This window comes from Molothrus ater, chromosome 7, assembly GCF_012460135.2.
Source record: "Molothrus ater isolate BHLD 08-10-18 breed brown headed cowbird chromosome 7, BPBGC_Mater_1.1, whole genome shotgun sequence".
Lineage (NCBI taxonomy): Eukaryota > Metazoa > Chordata > Aves > Passeriformes > Icteridae > Molothrus > Molothrus ater.
The window spans coordinates 2,608,184-2,624,761 of NC_050484.2; the positions used below are offsets into that span (position 1 = coordinate 2,608,184).

Consider the following 16,578-nt stretch of genomic DNA (forward strand, 5'->3'; position numbering starts at 1 on the left):
TCTACATTCAAAAATCTTTCTGCTAAGCACACACATATCTGTGAGACTTCCTTGTCAAACTTTCATCCTTCCCAACAGGTGCACACACACACTGCCTGCTATTCCATAACCTCTGTGTCCAGGGAAAAGCACAGAGCTGTGGTGGTTTGTGCTTATAAAGCACAGAGATGCTGAGCAGGAGAAATTCTGACATGGTGTGATCCCTGTGCAAGAAGGGATGCCAGGCAGACACCACATCCCTGGCATGTTATTCTGTGCCATTCACATTCTCTGGAAAATCCCTTCACCCAGGATTGTTCTCCTGGGAAGCTGAGGAGCCTCAGAGAACAGGAAAACAATTCTTAACTCATTTGCTTCTCCTGTGCTGTGCTCACATGTGGAATGTGTTTGGAGATTGTTTACCCACAGGTGATTGTTCCATTGGATTCTGCTGGGAGTTGTTTTAACTCTTTGGCCAATCAGGGCCAAGCTGTGTCAGACTCTGGAGAGAGTCAGGAGTTTTCATTATCTTTTATCTTTTTCATTATCTTTTTAGCATTCAGTAAGTGTCCTTCCTGTATTCTTTAGTATAGTATGGTATTCTTTAATATATTATCATAAAGTAATAAATTAGCCTTCTGAGAACAACATGGAGCCAGAGGCATGATTCCTGCCTTCATCAGGATGCAAATACAATATTGTTCTCACAGGCTGGTATTAAATATGTTCCACCCAAACACACCAAGGGGCCTGTGCTCCAGAGTGCATTCTGCTGGATTTCCAGCTCCCATTTTTGTGTGCAGCTGGAATATAAACCAGGAAAATCTGGGAAATTTATGTACTCACTGTTAAAATTTTATGTAACTCATCTGTTAAAAAAGGAAACAACTAAAAAACCAATGCATGCAGTAGATGAGGAGGTTTTGAAGACTGTCCTGGTACACTGGAGATGCTTTTACAGGGAAGGGCACAAAATCCCCCTGCCATGACCTGTGGGATCACAGCAAGGCACAGTCCTGCTTCAAACACTGTCAGCTCCAGGTTTGCCAATACATAAAATGATGCCTTTCAAACACATGCCAAGTGTTTTGGCCCAGACCACCCAGAGCTGGACATCAGGGCACACCAGGAAGGGGCACTAATGGGACCTTTTTGCCTGAGTCAAGCTTCAAACACATCAATATTTCCCTGGCTCCAACACCACACTTCAAACACTTAAGATCAGCTCCCCTTGTGAAGGTTTGGTTTTCTGCTGCTGAGTGAAAGGATAAAGGTTATGCCATGGTTAAAATCCAAAAGGATCAAAGAAAACCTATGATCCATGAGAAACTCTGTGATTTCACTTTTCAATTGATCAAGTTGCATCACAGATGTCCATAGAAGTGCAAAGTGCTTGGAATCTCAACAGAGTTTAAAATGCAGTTTAAGGCCAGAAATCCTGTTACAAACAGAGCTGCAGAAATCCCACTCCTCCTCAGGAACAGGCTGCCTGCTCTTCTGGGGTGAAAGAGCAGCTATTTGGGTCCAATATGGCACCTGCTAAAGGCAATAATGTGTGTAGTGACTTTGTCACTCTTCTGCTAGCACACCCATTTCCACACTCATCCAACTGCATGCTGTGTTAAAAAAATACTGTATTTTAAAAGCTAATGCCATCTTCAGCTGCAATAAAATTCCAAACCCAGACAATTTCAATCCATAGATGCAGGTTATGATGGCTGTGGTGGAAACTGAACTCACTGAGGGCTTCTTGCACATTGTTTCCTGTGGGAAATGGATTTGTAGAGAATTCTCAAAGCCTGACAGAAGGCTCACATATCTGTATGCAAACTTTGAGATAAGAAATGCTGACTTAGAAACGCCATGCAATAGGACAGACATTGAGAGAGAAATGGAACTAAAAACAAGTTTCAAAGGATGGCCTTGCAAACAAGGCTGGATACTTTGGAGAAATAGAACTGTGAAAGGTGCATTGTAGTGGGACCCATGAGGGGTAGTTTTAGATGATTGGCTTTAAGGCATCTACAGTATGGTGTGGCTAAAGCTGATAGGCCAAGAAACACTTATAATGTACTGTAATTGAAAAACAGTTAGGTTCTGATTGTGATGGTGTGAATTATAACATCTGTATTGTCTCACCCTTCTCATGAGACTGAAAATAGAATAAAAGTTTTTAAATGCCTCTCAGTTGCCCCATCTCTGGTCAGAAAACAGCATCATGCAAGAGTTTCCCACTCCTGTGTTTCTCCATAAGATGGATCACTACAAGGAACTGAGCCCAGGGCTGGGAAACACCACTGTTCACACACACAGAGCTGTACAGTATCCAAGAGCAAAGCAGTGCAGACACCTCAGAGCACTCTTGGCTTTTCCCTCTGTCCCTTTACGAGTTGTTACACAGGAGAATGGGCTCTGAGCAGTGCCTGCAGAGAAGCAGGAGCTCAGCAGGGAAGGCAGAAGGCTCCAGAAAGGCTCCCTGTCACTCCCAAGGAGCTGATGGTGTTGGCAGGATGCATTCACAGGGTGCTCTCTGGGTGTGAACAGGAGGGGCTCAGCCCAGAGCTGCAATGTTCCATCCTCACCTGCCATATGGCTCAGCACCTCCTCATTAATGGGGGGCACTTCTCTCTGGGTACAGCTGCTTATGTGCAACACTGAATAATCAGAAGCAAAAAGATTCAGCAGAGCAGGATGTACCCTGCATTATAAAGAGGCAAAATGCTGCTAGAAATGAGAAGGGAAAGGAGGATTTATAACATCCCTTCAAGGATGTAACATGTCCCACAGAAAGTGCCCTCTGTGTTTAAACAAAGATGTTTTGTTTGTACAAAGAGGTTTCATAAATAACCATTACATGAATAAACATATAAAATAAATGGGACAGGGGACAATGATTTTAAAGGGATAAAGAGAAGGTTTCCTTTCAGTGAAAACTTCCTGCACAGAAGAGAAGCACAGCTGCAAAAAGGAGCCCCTGGCACCACCAGTCCCTCACAGTGCAAGGAGCCCAAGTGCCAAAGATGGAACAGGAATTTTCCAAAAATGGCATCCTGCAACAATGGAAGGAGAGCCTCCAAAAAGACAGCATCATTCAGAATTCTCCAAGGCATTTTATAAACCCTTCATGGACACAAGGCAACTGTTTCTGATGCTGACTTCAGGCTAAAATAGCTCCAAAGACAAACTCGACCCAAGAACTCAGGTGATTTTTTAAGGTTGGTCAAAATGTATGGGGCTTTTGGCTTTGTTATTTTAAAGACAGATGCAGCAAGAGCCAAACCTTCACAGACTGGCCACAGATGTGGTGTAAAAATACTGAATTACTAATTACTAAAAGCATCTGCTGTAAGTCCACACTGGGAGAGTGATCAGAGAGGCTGTGTACAAGGGCCTGGAGTAACAAGGAAAGGAAAGAATGGCTTCAAACTGACAAAAAATAGGTTAAAATTGGGTATTAGGGAGAAATTCTTCTCTGTCAGGGTGGCTAAGCCCTGGCACAGGGTGCCCAGAGCAGCTGTGGCTGCCCCTGGATCCCTGGCAGTGCCCAAGGCCGGGCTGGATGGGGCTTGGATCAACCTGGGACAGTGGAAGGTGTCCCTGCCATGGCAGGGGGGGTGGGATAAGTTTTAGGGTCCCTTCCAACCCAAACCATTCTGGGGTGCTGTGATTGTATTTAAGAGCACTAGGGAGAGGATCTGTAGAGCCTCAACCCCAGAAGAGAGTTCCATTGTGCCCTTTCAAGAAGCATGATGAAACACACACTCAAGAACCAGGCACTGTTTCAAACACTGACATTTGACCTGATCTGGCAGCTCTGGGAGAAGAGACTATTTTTTCAACTGTTTATACAGCACCAAGTTATGCTTATTAACTGCTTGTCTTTTATTAAGCTTTTAATTTGTAATTTGCTCAGTTATCCAAAGCAAACACAATATTTTGGTGACAGCTACCAGAGAAGCCTGGAAAAGTTCTGATGGAAACTTTCCCTCGGGAATCTTCTTTATTTATTTAAAACAAATTATATATAAGGATTACCCAGAAATAAAATTTTTAAAATAGGTATTAAAAAAAAAAAAAATCCAAAGCAGATTTAGCTCATTTATTAGCCCTAACACACCCACTACTGGTATTTCACACCCTGCACTGTTTGGCCAGTCCCTGTGCAGTTTAACACATCTGTCCCCTCACTGTGACTACAACCATGATACTGTGATGAACTTTCTGATCCACCTCCACATCCTTTAGAGCCACAATCCTGTAAAATTCCAGTGGAGCCAGAAAAAGATCACAGATAATTGCTCCTGCCCTTCCCTCTTCTGTGCTAGTAATCATAATAGTAGTAATTTTTTTTAAAAGCAGCTCTATTTTACCAGAACATTATCTCAACCCAGCATTTATGACCAAGGTTAAATTCCAAACAACCTCTGCTTGGACCTGACTTGTGCTTCTGCCGTGATCAGCAGAGGGGCTTCTGAGCAGCAGTAAAATGGCATTTATTACTCAGCCAGGGCTTTAGGATTTAATAACCAGGCAGATGTACCCATTAGTCCTATGAATTATACTGAAAGCCACCTTTTCTTTCTTTCTTTCCCCCTTGCAGAAACAATAACTACTCACACCCACCAACCCCCACACATCCCCTCCCATTTAAGAAGGAGCTGAATGAAACCTTTGAGTAGTACAGAAATCTCAAGTATGAGGTGGTTTTTTACAATTCTTGTTCCTGCCTTGCTCTCATTTCTCTCTCATTGTTTTATTTAGCTCAGTCTCTACAGGATGTGAAGAGTTTTCCAAGCTGTGTAATTAAATTTTAGTTCTCTGAAGAAAGAGAAGAGTGGGGGGTTGAAAAACCTACACAAAGGAATCTCCCACGAGCTCTCTGCTTTAGCAGGTGCATCACATCCATTTCCATGGATCCCAACTGGGATTTTAAAATCCTGAGATCCCAACTTCAGATTTTAAAATTCTCCTAGACACCAAGCCACTGTCATTTTGCAAAATGATGAGGAAATGCTTTAGCACATTTCTTAGTAGCCAAGTCATAAGGTGGGGAGAAAAAGGTGAATTTTTTACTGCAGGGAAAAAAAAAACCCAACCAAAGCCAGAACACACCACTGCAGCAATTTGGAAAAGAGCAGCATTGTGAGGAAGAAGAGAAACACTAAGGTTTGGAGGTGTTTTTTTTTTAATATCTGCACACAGAGTTAGGTTAGAGAATTGGTGTGGGAAGCACTGACCTGCCTGCCAGGACAGAGAGAAGCTGAAGATGCCTTCCACAGACACAGCAATTCACTGACACACTGAACACATTTGCCATTTGTTTGAGATTTCACATCTTAAAGCAGGAACCATTTCCCTCAAGCTTCCACAAATTTTCTGCTGTCTGCTACTGCAGAAAGATAAAGGGAGAGAAGGACTCTCTGAAGTTGCTAGAGGTGGAACAGGCTATGGATGAGATAAATACACCTAAATCCTGCTGGTGCAGAGTCAAGAGAACTGAGCCAGATGAAGGGAGCCAAACAGCTTCCCAAAGAAAACTGTGCCATGGATCAGATGCACTGTGAGTGCAAACCCCCTGGGGCTGGATGGAGAGGGAGGACAGGTCTCTTACTGCCATTTAACACTTCACCTGGGCTGCTGAAAACAGAAAATGGGAATGAACCCAGGGAGCAGAGACTGCTGGTGCCTCAGTGCCTGAGGTCAGGAGCCTCCTCTGCTCCTCCAGGGCTGGCCCAGGCTGTGGCAAAGGGTTACACACAAGGAAAATAACCTGAATTATCCCAATTCCTCTGAGGCCAGCCTCCTGTGAGCTGCAAACACACTTCCACCCATGAGGATGCCCCTCATTGCCAAGAGAGGCTCTGTCCCTGGGCTGCAGGATCTGCTGGATGAATCACAAGCCCAGAGGAAATGGGAGCAGCCTGGCTCTGGCCAGAGGTTCTGCAAGTCCTGCTCTGCTCCAGGCAGATGATGTTCAAACCAACCTGACAGGGCAGGTGAGGCTCCCAGAGCTCAGAGTCCCTGGGAACAGCCCTGCCATATGTTCCCTTTCAAAAGCCATGGATGTTCCTAAAGGATGCAAAGCAAAAGCTTTCCTTTTAAGCCACTCAGTTGCCTGAAGCATCTAAAACAAAAGCTTGAAAACATCTGCATTTCTTCCACATTACCTCAGCAAATCAAACCATCTGCAAAAGCTTAATCAACTTTGCTGAACCTGAGAGAGGCTCCATCCATAATCAAAGTGTTATGGAAGATGGGGAATGGTTGCTATAAATACTTGCAGCATTAGAGAAGTAATGGTTTTCCTATTTACATCTGTTAGCACAATTAGCAGCTGTGCTGTTGCTCATTTGCACATGCCATTTAATGCACTTTGTGCTGGCTGGGAAAAGCTTTCAAAGGCTGCCACAAGGACACAGAACATAAAATAGGGAGGCAATCCAAGAAAAACCCCAGTGCAGCTCTGTAAATGCAGAAATGCTGCAGAAAAACAAAGATGTGTTCTGCCATGGCTGCCAGGGTTTCAGTGAGAACAACAAACACCAAACAGGGAGCTTGGAGGAGCAGAGGAAGTGAAGGATTTACTGCAATAAATATGGAGATAAATAAATGCAATGACTCACAGGGAGAATTGTTATGAAAAGATGTTTTTGGACTGGGATGGAACTGTTGTCCTTAATAAGCCATTAAGCTGTAATCAGAGAGTAATAAAAACCCCACAACAAAAGTTAAACAGCTTCCAAAAAGACCACATCAAGCTTGAAAGCCTTTTGGGACTACATTCTTTTCCAGTGTGGTAAAAGCTTGGAAAGCTGAGGTTAGCCAGAGGTAAAGATCTACTTCAGCTCTTCAGATACACCTTGTGGGTGCATTTATTAGAAGAATTCTTCAGTGTTTCATAACCCCTCTAGAAGAAATCTGGGAAGAGATACTTGATTCAGCAGCCAGGAATAAATCTGAGTTTCTCATTTCACCTGAAGAAGGTTAAAAGCACCATCACACGTTCATCACTGCAGTTTTGTACTGTTAAAAATAAAAAGCAGTGCTCACACAAATATTTGGAAATAGGAAGAGAGATTTCTGGATGTCAAGGTGCAGGGCTATCCATTTAAACCAGGGGATGGGGTTAAGTGGGAAACCTCATACTAGAGCAAGGACAGAGAGATCCCAGCCTAGAGGAACCAAGCACAGCAAGGATGAGACTGTGCTAATTTAAGCAACAGCACTGACTCAAATATTCTACAATGCAAACAACATAAAAAATGAGGTCCTGGCAAAGGCAGCTTGAAGCAAACATGGTGAGAGCCAGCCCTGTTGATGTCCCTGTCATGACCAGCCCTTCTGCTCTCTACCCTGAGCTAAGAGCCTTCAACAAAAGTTTCTGACAAAGTCTGACACCAAACAGGCTGAAAATGAAAATTTGAATTTGCATCCTACATTCTTGGACCCAGACCAGAAATCAAAAGCTGAGAAGTTCCTGGGTTTAAAGCAGGATTTTTTTACAGTTTCTATGGGTATAAAACTAGCTGTATCACCCCAAACTGTTTTCTGACACAGCCTTGGATCTCACCATAAACTCTCAGGAACTTCCCTTTTTTCACTGTAATTTCTCACTAGGAAAGACTGTGACCTCCCAGACTTCACATCAGAGTAATTCCAAAATCGTGTGGATTTTGGAGAATGAGAAATCCAGTCTGAAGATGAACTGAAAACAACTAAAAATGGTAAGAGGTAATCCAAGGAGATGTTATGAAAAGCAGAGCAGAATGTATGCAAGCAGAGCAGCTAGTATGGCAAAGTCCACAATTTTACAATGAATTTTATAATGTCACTCTTTCTGTATGCCTTGAGAATTAATAATTCACAACTAAGAAGCACTGCTTCAAAGCCTTGACCCCAATTACTTCTCCAGCAATTTTAACAGCATATCTTGCTCCAGTGGTGGGAGTAAGAGCCAGCAGCAATGAAAATGAAAAAAATCAGAGTTGCACAAAATCCTCAAAAAATTCGTATATGCAGCAGTGTGCCCACTAATTACCTCAAATGTGGCTAAACAGGGAAGAGGAAAAAAGACAATTGCAAGTAAAAACATGTGATCAGTAGGAAGCAATGGAACACCCAGTGGTGTTTGAATAAAGCCTCACTTACTGTGCAGGAGTCTGGAGCCCCTGCAGCCAGGGAATGCCTAGCACAGGCAAGAAAGGCCTTTAGCATGCAAAGCCAGCAGAATGTGACTGCTCACAGATGTGCAGACTCTCAGCACCACTCCCTGGCACTCTCCACCCCCTCAGCCTGAGCTCTGCTCTGAGCTGGGTGTGCCACAGAGCCCACCTGGAGCTGTCCTGGGGCTCCCTCCCAGCCCAGCCCCTCTGTGCTGCTGCTGCCAGTTTTGGTGACAGCTACAGAACTGGATGTAAAGACTCTGCTGCTCTGTCACATCTGATGGGAACCCAAGTGTGTGTTTAAAAGCTCTGGAGAGTGATGGGGAGGCTGGCATGAGGGGACAGATGGGTGGCATCACCGCATGAGCCTTGTTCCTGTGCCAAAAACAAACACTACAAAGCAAAGCAATTGCCAAAGGTTCACTTCAGTGGAGCTCCAGGACAGAGCAGGGGAAGGGGCAGTGGGGGAATGAACCTGCTCAAAGGCTGAGCTCAGCAGGCCAGGAGCAGTGGCAAAGAGTGACTGCCATCCCCAGAGGTGACTCTGTAAAACTCCTCCTGGAAATGTCTCAAGGATGAAGTGCTGGAAAAGCTCCAGAGCAAACACCCCCTCTAATGTGATTCAGAATCATTTCACTTGGTTCTGCTGGTCATGAGCAAGAGAACAAAGAAATGTTTCTAGCACATCCTGTAACTTGCATGCCATTAAAATGTAAGATTATTTTCATGGAACCTGACAGCTGCCTTGCCAAGTTTTCCAGAGGCTCCTTACTTTCATCATTATCCATAATTTTGTATTTCTTCAAATTATTCTGCTGCTGTTACAAGACTATCAGACTGACAGACTCCAACTTTCATCAGAGAAGTGAAAGGATAGAAAACAAAAAAAGCTTTAAAAGCAACAATGGCACTGGGCTGACACATCTGTCCACAGCACAGTGATGCACCAAACACGAGAACATTTTGTTACATCTTTGTTAAATCTTCTTCATAGTTTTTAGTCTTGGGGTATGGAGGAGAAAAACATCAGGCTTGTCAACTCAGTATCTCCTTGACCCTCAGCTGCACAGAAGTCCTTCTGTTCTACACCTAATTGCTATTATCTTGTACTTCAGTATGTCCCAGAGCACACTGTTTAGTTGATAATATATGGAGGGATTCCCCTCCTTCCCCATGGCAATTACATTTCTACAGTCTAGGAAACTTGAATCAAAAATTTACTTTAAACCTGAAGTGCCCTGCAGTTCTGAATCTCTCCCCACTCAAAATAATTGGCATCAATCACATTAAATTGATTGCTTCTAAGGCTAAGCCATAAAGTTTCTTTTCCTTTTCACTTATTTCAGCAGCTATCTGTACTATAATGCCTTGTTCAGGATATTACCACCCTGATGACAGCCTTTGCTTCTATTTTGAAAAAGATGGCCACAGACTTTATTCCCACATGAGAGAAAATTTCCCTTCAGCCCAGGAATTATAGCTGGGACTGCCAGCAGAACACAGGAAATAAATCATGGATCAGTGGCCACTCACGCTAAGCCACAGCCAGCCACGAAGAGCAACTCCCCCCTGAGAAGCAGCACAAGGAGAATGGTTACAAAACCCCTCTTTTTGTCAGTGGCAGAGGCTTCCCAGGAGAGGGTGCCTTAGAGCTCCTTGCCAAACACTCTTTACTCTCTTTATCACAAGGCTGGAGGGTTGAAGTTTCCAAGATGTAACAGAGAAAAGCCCTGGGATGAGTCTCAGCTCTGAGTGCAGCCCAGCACTGATTCAAGCCACAGGCCAACCTCAGTTCTGACAACCAGAGAAAAGAATTTATTTTGCAGGCAGATTAAAAGAATAAAAAGTAAAATGTCAAGATGAAAAAACTGGTTGTGCATTTTATCTTATCTGGGGAATGGGAACCTTTGGCACCTGTGAGCACAAAGGGCAGCACAGCAGAGCAAAGTGGTCTGGGTTTATTCCTTCAGAAGTGATCCTGTGAGAGCACAGATAAATCCAGGGAGAGAGGCTGTCTGTGTAGGAACATCACAGCAAGGAAAGGATAAGGAACAGAATGCAATTTAAATGTCAGGCTGTTAATCCAGGACCAAGATGATCCAAATGAATGGCCAGCCTCCCACTGCTCCATTGTCCTACCCTGGGTGAATCATTTCCCTCTCTACAGCACTCCAATTCTCATCAGCAAACTTCCAAGCACCACAACAGCTCTCCATCCTTGAAATTTAGTTTGGTTGCCCAGCACTGCAACTTGTGGACATCAGATCCTATTCTATTCACACAAAAATAAGTGTCAAGCCTACAAATTCTGGAGTAAACCAACATTAATCACTTCATGATACTGAAAATAAAACAGCCACCTATTTTTGTTTAAAGCTGTTTTTCAGTTTATAACAAAAAATACAGAAATGAAATCACTTACAGTGACTACTGAACACTACAAGGAAAATCAGGACAAGGTGAAAAGCTTGGCTTGCCTGCAGCCAATGAAGAAAAAACCCCAAATTTGCAGTGATAAAACATCAATTTTCATTCCTGATGAAGAAAGTAAAAGTCTTAAACCAAAGGATCACCTGTTAAATCTTTCAATGTTACCTACATATTTAAACTTTGCAGGCAGACATCTGTGAATTTTCAGAGACTATGAAAAACAGAATATTCCAAATTCACCCAGTTTACTGGTGAGACCTGGTTTGTTCTCTCCCCTATTAAATGAAATCCCCATTCCTTTTTCCAGAGGGATTTCAGCCCAGGGGTTCACAAGCTCAATGCCTCTGAAGAATCCAAAGCAGCTGTTGTTTTCTGCAGCAAGCCCTGGAAGGGCTGGGGGAGCTAAAAGGGCTGGTTTGGAGTTGAGGGTTATGTTAACAGCCCAGCAGGGTTAGATGGTGCAGGAATCTGAGAACCCCAGCTCCTGAGCTCACATTTCACTGCTGGGGAGCACACACCCCAACAGGCTCCTCTGGCCAACTTGTTTCTGTTGTTGCAGCTAAATAAAACACAATAAAAGCAATTGCCCAATCCTGCAGGATAAAATCTCTGTAATCCAAGCACACAAGAGTGCCTGACCAGGGGCTCTACCTCATCACAGGAGGGCTCATGTGATAAGCACCATCCTTCTGACACTCCCAGATGAGGGGATGCTGGATTAAAGGGCTCTGAACACACAGGGCTGGTCAATTGTTCCTGCAGAACTTGGACAAAGGCTGATTTTTTTCCCAGTGCTAAGACAAAATCTGCCAAAATGAACGTGGCTGCCCCAGCCCTGGAAGTGTCCAAGGCCAGGCTGGAGCACCCTGGGACAGAGGAGGGTGTCTCATGGCAAGAGGTGGCACTGGATAGTGTGGAGGGTTCCTTCTAAACCCCACCACTCTGTGACTCACATGGAAATCAATTTGGAGCTTACATGGTAAATGTTTTACTACTGAAATACAGATCTTTCAAGACAGCAGGAAAAAAACCCTCTTCTGGCTTGGTAGCTTTGTTACTGAATTATTCACACTCGTGACAAGGCAGGCAGGACATGATGACAAGCTGAATTTTCACACAGGCTCCTTTCAAGTGTGCCAACACAGGCAGGAGTCCATGGAGAAGCCCCAGTCCCTGACAACACCTCACTTGGCAGCTGGAACCAATCCCCTTTTCTCCTGTCACTTTGTCAGAATGAATGCAGCCCTAACCCAGGCAACCAGGAGCACAGTGCCAGAAATAAATTCCAAAAAATCTTCTTTATTGCTGATTTCCCACTTCTTTATGCCACGTTCAAGAGGTCAAACTTTGATAATTTGGGTTTTTTAACCCTTCAAAAATAATCCAGCTCAATCTGTTCATGCCTTAGGAGCACCTGGCACACCCAGGACATTGCTCCTCCAGCACCAGCTCAAACACAATAATAATAAAATACTTTTAAAGATTACATTCAAGGAAATGTTTTTGAAGTATTTTCTCTGTTCTAAAGCAAATTTTCCAGCTGCCTTGAGTCATCACTAAACTTCTGACATTTGAGCTTAAAGAATGGTAACAGTAATTATCAGAACTCTTCATGTATCACTGTCACTGTTTGAATACTGAACCTTACAGGGACACGTTTGGAGAAAAATTCCAACTGGCTGTGATGGGAAACCATTGGCAAAGGTGAAAAGCCTGACAAAGAGAACTGGGCTAAAAATAATGAGTGAATGAATTAAATGAGCATTATTTCTTAAAAATTCCTTAGGGAAGGCATTAGAGAAAGCAGTTTGCCATTAAAAACCCTCGGAGTGCATTCCCTGGCTGCAATCCAATAAAGAAACATTCAGATAGAAACATGATATCAACTTGGGTCATAGAGGTATTTGACTTTTGAGCCACCCATGTGCTTTGAATACTTTGCAAAACTAAAGCATTTCAATTTTCTGTTTCTTCAGGGACCACTACCCACCACAGAACACAGATTATCCACAATTATCTGGAAAATAAAATGCTTGCTTAGAGCTATTTCTAATGCTTTTTACCACAAATAACATCTCCTCTGAAATGCACAGTGACAGGATGCAGCATCCACAGCCCATGACATTTTGGTTATTATACTTTATATGTTCTCTAAGTGCTCTATATAAAAATGTATTTTAGAGAATCTTGGACAATTTTGGTGACTGCTATCCAAACAAGCTGTTTTGCACCCAAATTGGCCAACAATTACTACAGATCAGTGGATAATATTTCTAATTCCCAGACAGATTTAAGCCTCAAGGAATTAAGCCAAAAATAAACTGGGAAAAAACCTCTAAGCAGAATCTAAGCAGTTTGGAGGTAAGGAAGTGGCAAGGAAAAGACCTGATGTCTTCTGAACAGGAAAAATCCCTGCAGGAGCTAAATATTCATATATGCCTTTGACATAAAAATTCTAAAGACAGAGCAGGTACAACAGAGAAACAAAGAAGCTACTGTAAGATCACTTAAATAAATTACTTTAAACCAGAAGGTGTGAAGAAGAAATACAAATAATGAATATTTTCTTCCCCAAACTTCCAAGCTGAATTTTATTTGGTGTTAGTTTGCCTGCTTAGAGGATCCTGTGGCACACTGGCATTTATAGCATGCTTTTCATTCAGATGTATCAAAGAGCATTTCAAACAGACTGATCTCCTGAGATAGGAAATTACATTAACAGAAGAAAACTAACTTCACCAACATGATCAATGATGAGCTAAAACAGAATCCAAATTTGAAGGCCTTATTTAGTTTCAAATACTTCTCTTCAGCTATACAGAAAAATGGAATTTGAAGGAAGGCTTAAATCCAAATGTAATTATGTCCTTATTATGTATGAGCACAGAAATAAAAAGCCAGGAGGATGAAAGCACAGCTGGCCAGGACATTATTTTGGAGGAGTCTTTAGGAGGATCAGATCTGAAATGACACAGAGGCAGGGAGCTCTGGGACTCTTTAGCTGTCTAAAGGCAGCAGCAGTGCAAGGACAGAATTCCTGCAAACTTCAGCAGAGATAAAAGATCCCCAGTCTGCCAGCTCCTGGGCAATAATAACTCAGAGAGAGCACCGGGCTCTCAGACTGGGGCTGGATAAAACCTGAGGTGGGACACGAGGACAGGAATCCCTTTCCACTTGGACATGTGCTTCCCAGGCCAGATCTAAAGTGTCTGATTAAAAACAAAACAAAACAAAAACAAACCAAGAAGGAGGAAATCACTCTTGGCTAAACAAGTTTTACAATCCCAAGCTGCTGCTGCTTCCTGGTGGCTCCAGAACTGAGGAGGCTGTGCTGGGCAAGGACAGCTTTTGATGCAAGTGGAAATTCTGGGGGAAATTTTAACTCAGGGTGTTTCCAGAGGGATGCCTGGAGATCCTCTACAGAAAATGTGTATTTATTTCTTCCTTTCATTTCTGACTTGCTGACAAGCTTCTCTTGCCATGGCTCACCTGCTCTCAGGAGGTCTCTGGCCCAGGCCCTGACACTTTGTCAGGTGCTGCTGGTTCCTGCCCAGTTCTCCAGGGGTTTCAGAGAATTCCACATTGGTTTGGGTTGGAAGTTCATCCCATTCCACCCCCTGTCATGGGCTGGACACCTTCCACTGTCCCAGGCCTTGGACACTTCCAGGGATGGGCAGCCACAGCTTCTCTGGGCAATGCTTGAGCAATTCAGAGTCTTCTGTAAAAATTCTGAACTGTTTGCTGTTTAAGGGCTCTAAAAAACTGCCTACAACTATGAAATGTTAGAAAAATTACTCACCTTTATTATCCTACTGTAATATTAAGAGCTTTTTTACAATGCCTGTTCTTCATCTGTGCCCTGCCAGACCTGATTTTCTCTCCTGCTCTGTTGCAGAGTTTGTATGACAAAACTTAAAAGTCCAATCTGTAGGTTATTTCTTTCCATCTTTCCAGCTACATTTTTTTTCTGGAAATTAGATTATTTTTGTCCATATTTTTTATTCCATAACTCTGATGTAAGACTTATGGATATCCAAGGGAGATGCAGCATTGAAAGTCATTTGTCCAGCACCTAATGTTTTGAAGATGTCCCTAGAATCCTGCTGCCAGTTGTGACCAAAAAAAATCCAAAACCTCTGGCACTCACAGAGCAATTGTGGCCTCCCCATCTTTTCTTAGTTCCATGAATATAAGTTTTGTTAACTCTGTGAGTGGATCTCTTCAGTGAGATCAGTACTCAGCAACTGTTCTGATTACCAGTGGAATTTCTAATGGAATGAGATCAGTGCCATCACTGGTGATGACACCATGACAGTCCTCAGGTAACTTCAGGAGAACATTCACCCCACAGAGTCACCAGAACAACCTCCAAGGACCACAGAGGAGGGCCTGGGTATTTAAAGCCAAGCTTCCTACAGAACTGAGGGCAATTACAACCCTGAGAGGAAACCTTAGGAGGCAGCTTCACACTATGATCTTCATAAATCCAGCTCCACAGAAACAACCCTGAAATGAAAACTTTATTTTCTTTATCAGCCAGAGAAACCCTTAGTTAAAATCTAAAAATTAAAAAAAGAATTGCAGAAGTCAATCCAGAGCCAAACTCCTCCACACAAACCTATGCAAAATAATTGAATGAGCATTAAATGCTGCTTTCTAAAGAGGATGCAAATAAAATCAAGGCTCACTGAATTAGGTAAAAAAACATGTTTGAAGTGGATCCTTGGCAAACACACACATATTCCCATTAGATTTCTCAGCTCTGGCACTTCAGAGCTGCAGGTAAATGTGATAAGCTGGATTTTCACAAGGAGGAAGAAAAATTCCCTGCCAAGTGCAATCTACCTGAGGCTTTCACAAGGACACAGCACAAAGCACTGAGTGCTGACTGATGGGCTGCACTGAGATGGAAACACTGTGCAGGAAAACAGCACAGGGAGATGGAACTCAGCTTCTCCCACTGCTGAAACAACTCCTGATCACAGGCATGAAAAATAAAAGAGTGTTTGCTAATCTGCAGGATGACAAAAGTTTGCTTGAATTGCACCAAACACAGGGTAAATTGAATTAAAATAGGACACAGCATTAGGGTTCTTGACACAGCAGGCCTAGCTGAGGAAGAAATCTAAAAGGAATACTTGGAAAAACATTTCTACTTTATGCCACACTAAGCTTGCAATGAATTTCCTGTTGTGTGTTGTACAAATGGCTTTGAAATGTTTTTTGGCAGAAGTGAACACCTCTAGGAAATTTAAAGGTTTTTACATTTTACACTGGCAAATCACCATGTCCTGAGGCAGCTCCCAAACCAGCCATGACAGATGGCCATACAGAAAGCATTTCCTAGATTTCAGCTAACAAATTACACCCACAGCACCTCTGGATGAGGAAAACCAGGTCCTGAAGCATCAAGCTCACTTGATTTTCCACTGCCAAGCTCTTCCACAGCTTGGATCTTCCAAAAGATTCCCACTGTCTCAGTGCTCAGCCTACCTGACAAGCTCTATGTGTTTGCTGTATAAAAAGCAGCAAATCCTACAATTTTTAGCTCATATCATTTTTAAGTGAGTAGTCATTAAAACTTAAACACTTGCTCATTGCTTTAGAATCCATGGAACTGATTGATAATTAATGGCTCTGGCTATCCATAACTACTGACAGAGTGAGTCCTGTGCTAAATGCACAGTGCTCCAAGCTCATTAATTAGTAAGAGCTTCTTTAAATTCAGCCAGAAATCAACCACCAAACTGCTGAGATTGTGTGAGAAGACAATGCTGGTCAACTCCTTGCTTAGTTTACAAAGACACATCAATCACCTTTTTATCATCTTTTTATTCTGATTTATTGAGCTCTACACCAGGAGAGGATGCTTGCTTACCTCTCAGTGACTGTGACTCAACTGCAGAGCAATGTGGCCACCAGGGATGTTCAGCATTTGGGAAAACAGATGTTACCCAAATTTGTTGTACAGCCTGCCAAAAATTACTGGCACCTAGCAAGGTGTGTG

The 16,578-nt window shown here is 43.0% G+C and overlaps 1 protein-coding gene across 1 annotated transcript in view; it reads right to left on the reverse strand.

Moving 5' to 3' along the window:
- The window catches only part of UBE2F (ubiquitin conjugating enzyme E2 F (putative)), a 61,396-nt gene that overhangs the window by 2,831 nt on the left and 41,987 nt on the right, over positions 1-16,578 (reverse strand). The gene's annotated exons all lie outside the window — the stretch shown is intronic.